This window comes from Pinus tabuliformis, chromosome 2_2 (genome assembly GCF_031772625.1).
Source record: "Pinus tabuliformis cultivar Carrire ecotype Pingquan chromosome 2_2, CPIR1, whole genome shotgun sequence".
Classification (NCBI taxonomy): domain Eukaryota; kingdom Viridiplantae; phylum Streptophyta; class Pinopsida; order Pinales; family Pinaceae; genus Pinus; species Pinus tabuliformis.
Window position 1 is genome coordinate 1253708416 of NC_142300.1, and position 5833 is coordinate 1253714248.

The following is a 5833-nucleotide window of genomic DNA, read 5'->3' on the forward strand; positions in this document are numbered from 1 at the left end:
ACCTGTTCTTGCTGTTCAAGAGTGTTATTCAGTGGTCGGCCTCTTCAATCTTGTCTCCCAGCACTTCTCTTGTCTTATGAATTGCTTCAGTGGCCACTTTCACCAGTTCAATTTGCTAAAAAATTACTTGAATAGATGGTCAAACATCATTGACAGAGTCAATGATGTTGGCCCAGAGAATTTCCTTCATATCTCCCAGTCTCTGTTGCAATGTCAAGTCCTTTTCAAGGACTTTTATCCTTTCTCCCATTTTTTGACTCTTTTGAGGTTCTTCCTTTTGTTGTATTTGTGCAAGTTTGCAATCAATTTCCAAACTTGACACTTTTTCTCTAAGCCTTCTAATCTCAATAGCCTAGATGGTCATTTCCTCCATGGCTTTTACCAATTTAGCTATCTTTTCTATGGATGTCCCTCTGCTTGTAGATGTACTTGTGACTGGCATAGTTGTAGTTGGTGGAACTGTTGGTGCTAAGGAAGCAACCAATGTGGAGGGCACTGCTGTAGAGACTATAGGAATGACAATCTGTGGAGTGGTGTCCAACTCACTCTGTCTAGACTAAATCAAGTTATCGAGCTCTTTCTCTATTTCTTTTAGTTGATCATTCAGCTTAAGGACTAAGTCCATAAGCTCTTCCTCCTTCCGAGTTTCTAATACTTCAGCTGTTTGTGGATGATGTAGAGGAGGAATTTTAAGCTTCTTTTTCAATGCAGCTATGTCATCATTTTTATTTTTAATTAGTTTTTCTGCAACCTTTACATCCTTGGGATCATGCCCCAGCTCTATGATTAAGTCCTCTAAGGACTTTATCCTAGTATCCTTGGCCTATGAAGAGGCATTCTATAACTAGAATTGCACTGATATATTATTCAACGAATTTTGGAGTTGATGTGTCGCAATGGCCTTGCTGGTCAATGTAGAATAGACCATTTCCCCGGTCTGTTTGTGTAATTATATTTGGTCGATAGGATGTATATCCTTCACCAACACCTCAAAATATGTCTTTAAGTATCTTCTATAGACTTGGGCTGCTGTGTGGTAGGCTTCATGAAAGTCATTTGGATCTTACCTTATTTTACATCAAAGGCTGACATTAGCCTTGTTTGATTAATGGGAGCCATTTTAAGGTATTGTGCATAACTTTGGGCCTTCAATCTTTCATTCCTCGCCTTTATTTCTTTGTATTTCTCTCTAATGTCCTGCTTCTAGCTTGTTGGAGCCCTGAATGTGGATACTTCCACGCTCTATTGTCTCTCTAGCATTTGAGCCTGTGAAGTGGAAGGTTCTTGTGTACCTCAAGAGGGAGTGGTCTGCCTGCTTTCTGCTCTTTCTGTACCTGTGGTTCTAGCTATTTCCTTTGTGAATTATTGTTCTAAAAAAGGATTCAACCTTTGCCTCTTGACATAAGTCTGTGCAATACGTCTGCTAGAAGGTGTGGCCTCCTCTATATCTCTTTTGGGATTCTTATCCTCATTTAGAGGAGTCTGTACAATAGGAGGATTACTCATGATGTGTTCTGGCTGAGCTAGCTCTTCTGATATGTCTGGCTGCTCTGATTCTTCTTTCTCTTGAGGTCCCTCTTCTGCTAGTTTCTCACTGTGTTCTTGTGTTTCCCTTTAGGATTGGGATTCTCCTGGTACCTATACAAAGGAATCTTCATCAAGTCTTCTTTCTAGATCAATCAACACATAATTGACAACAATTTCTGTGCTATCCCTGTCTTTTGTCTGTGCAGCTTCATGTTCTTCCTTGAGTTGCTACTTCAGCACATGCAACTCCTTCTTCATTCCATTCCACTAGAGTGGTATCCACCCATTCCAGTTGATTTGCATATTGTTGTATTTCAGGAATTCAGTGGTGGATGTAAGGAGATAATTTGTTTTACTATCTTCTGTTACAGATGACATCAAAGGGGTCATATCTCCTTGAAGGATTTCCTTTGCAACTCTTCCAGCTTCTCTACTGTTACACACAAAGGGGCCTAGCTTGTATTTTATTCAGAGTTGTGCCTTTTTCTTGGCCTTCACAAAATGTACCTCGTCAGAGTTGATTATTTGCCTATAGTACTCCAGGGCAAATAATCTCATTGGGAGGTATCTTGGCAATTTGTAAGGTGCCAATTCACAGCCATATATTCTGATTTCAGTGTGATTTTGGTACAAGTACCAATCTCCCACTTTGTACTATTTGGACAACTGTAGGACCCTCCTGATATCTGCATTGATTCTTGGAGCAGGAATTCCTACCAGCATGGTCGCTACTAGATGCAAAAATAGATCTATAAAATCTGTATAGGTGTATGGAGATAAATATTTGTGTATTAAAGGGGTCAAGAAGACTACTGATCTAGGATTGCCTCTGGTGTCAAGCTTCTGAACAGTGAAGGGAAAATTGTCAGCTTGATAGTATAGAAAGAGATGATACAACACTGATGAGTACTTGAATACTCTCTCATTTTCCAATCGCATGAAATGATCATGCATTTTATCTGAGATGAATTTGGCATAGTCAAACATGATGGCAGGGGGCTGCCTAGGAGTGAAAATGGACATGTAGGCAAGAATAATTTCATCTACATACTCACTAGTAGTATAGCCTAAAACACTGGATATCATTGATATGATGTCTTTGCCAAGCTGAGAAAAATAGGATGATATGTATGGAGGGGGATCCTTTGGTATGTGTTTTTCTTCCATAATTAAAGTCTAGAATAATTGAGCAATTTTGGAAAGGGAGATTTTAGGGAATCTGTCAAGCAAGTCTCTAATGGAAAGGGGAGTAGGATTTTGACCAAGTTGCAACTGCAGCATTTCATTTATGGATTCAGTGGTGATGGTGAAAAGTATTGTCTGGTCAGGGGACGTCACTACTCTTAAGGTGGGATTGTAGTTTACATGAAAATAGTGAACAATTTCGGGGAAGATATGGACGCTGGGGAATTGGTACTTGGGCAGGTTTGATTCCCAAAGACCTATTTTTTCTGCATGGTTTAAGTACTGGTCTCTGTACCTACAACATAATTTCAATGGGGATTCTTCAATGGAGATATCTTTGATTTGAAAGTCTTTGTCCGCCGAAGGGAGATGCTCTAAATCCCGGTGGGCAGTTGTCACACGGAATGAGTCGTTCTTATGGACAAGATCGACCTCCCTAGTATCTAACGATATCTAGTGACAAGCAAGCCAATAAAAAACTATCTTTCTATAAATATGCAATTTATAAACAAAGGCAAACAAGTGTTTTAGGCCTACCTTGGGTCCAATGCAAGTTTGTGGAAGCCTCGCTCCTTTGATCCAAATGAGCTCCCTTGTAGCGAATCTGCAAACACAAACAAGCAAACAAATTAAATAGCACCTGAAAAGCCAATGTAATAAAGCATACTAAACATGATGATCGAGGAATTCATGAAACAAATGACATAAGACAATTTGCTGAGAAAAATGAATCTGATTGTATTAATTCAAATCAAAGAAGAACTTTACAACCTGTGCCTTGATGCTGTACAAGCTCCTCCCAAGGTCCAACACGAAGTCTCCTCTACTTTGACAAGTTTCACTCTCTTCCCAATGAAGCCAAAAGGTATGTGATCTCTCCTCTCAAGCTTAACTAGGAAGTCTTAATTCCACCAGCATTTACCCTAAAAAATGTTCAACTTCTAACCTCCCTAGCAACCAACCCAATGCCTTAATTTATAGTGCAATGGAGGGAAGTTACTAGGTACTCCTTCAAAGGGATAGCTCCTCTCATCAATGGATTAGCTCCTTCTCTTTTGGGATGAATGGACCACCTAAGAGCAAACAATCCACGTCAAAATTCCTTCTAGAATCATCTAGAATTAACCCAAAGTGAATTTTTTAGAATAAACTTGCGCCTTTTTGACTTTCACAGGGGTCCGCACCCACTCCTTTAGAGACAGAGCGGGCAGGTCCACAGGTAATGTGAACAGGGGGTGCGAGACTGCATGCAACAGTGAGAGAAAGTGCAGAACCAGGGATTTGTTGATTTTTAATGTTTTTCTCTCATTTTCAAAGCTTGACATGAAGAGCTGAGGTCTGAGACTTGCTTAGGAGGACAGTATAAGTAATGATAGACCCATACTGACTGCAAATATTCATGATGACGATATTTTTGTGTAACAGATTGCCCCCTAAAGTGCGAAGTCTATAGTAGATGAGGATTTCATTTATCATCTAGGAAGAGTGAAGTACTTTATCATTTCGAGGATCATATTGTGGAGAGCCTGGTTGGAACCTGTAAAAAAATTCAATGAAAAATATATATATGAGATCATATCATCGCTGAGGTAGGCATGCCCATACTCAGATTAAAACTGACTAGAAAACTATCTACTGCTCTAATATAGGAATGATCTTGTAATACATCACAAGTATAGACACATGTAGACACAGTATGGATGCAGCCATCTGTTTATGAATAGTCCACAGTATAATGAATACAAAATTCCTTGCAGCCTGGATGGCAGAAACTAGATCCAGGGTCTTCATTTCTACTTCCCGAAATAGTACGATTCTATCCACGCGAATAAATGTGTTGAAGTCGAACATGGTAGAAACCACTTGATTACCAGTCAATGATGTAAACTATTAACAAGTGTGAGAGAAACCACCAGTAATGTTAATGGCTCTCAAAGTACTCAGTACAATCCATGAGATGTGAATAGATGTGTTGATTTCGAACATGTCACGGAATCCTTTGATCGAAGGTCAATGATGCAACCTATCGTCGAAGGCGAGAAACCTGCCATTGAGGTATGCAAATCCCAAGGTATTGACGATTTCTAGATCGTCTTTCTAAATAATGAGCTAAAGTAGATAGAAAGTGATCCGTCGTAGGCAAACCCACAACAGGAAATCATAGATCAAGTTTGAAGAAATTTAGCTGCAAGGACTGACTCAGCGATGGTCAAGATGGATGATAGATATTTTTCAGATGAATGGCTTATTTGCACTAACCTCTTGAACACATAACGACACGACAGATGGTTTGGTGACAATTGACCCAAATTTAATACCTAGAAACCGGCTGAAGACTTTCAATGTGGTTTGATCAAATGTTAGGCAAAGGATTTCCCAAGCCAGGTGAATAAAAGTGTCGTGTTCAAGAGTGGTTATAAAGTATGAAAAACAGGCTCATTTTTCTCTCTTTTCCCCCACCATTTCTGGTAAGTACCTCTTTATTTTTGACAAGCTTGAGGAGGATAACATTTGCTTGATTATAAGCTCATCCTTCGGATGAGTCCAACTTAGTTTAAATTCGAACCCTAAGAAGTAGTGGTCCGTTCCTATTTGTAATTGAACAGGTCCTTTACTATTAAATTTTAAGGAGTCCAGTATAGGAGAAACTCGACGTTTTTCAATTTTAGAGAGTCTGAAAAAACTTAAGAAGACTCCATGGTTGACCTTTTTCATAAATTTGTGTCTCCCAAGCCCGAAAAAGTATAAAATAATACCTGAGAGAACCGCTTGATCATTACGACCAAGGAGTACTTTTCGTAATTAGTGCCTATGATAAAAAAAAGTAAAAAAGTGATGACACGTCGTTTTATAACCAATTACAAATTTAAAACGACAAAAATCCGGCAATATTTTCATGTTTTTATGGTCAGAAAAGAGCTGTAAGTGGACTGTATTTTTAGTTCCATTTTAATGAGTTTAAAAAGAAAAAATCGGCGATCGTTTCATGTTTTAGGAGTCAGAAAAGAGCTTAAAGGTGACTCTAATGTTTTTTGGTCGAAAATGACCGATTTCACCTGAAAAATCCGTTATCCTGAACAAAAACTCTAACATTACTCATACCTGTTTAAAATGGATAAAA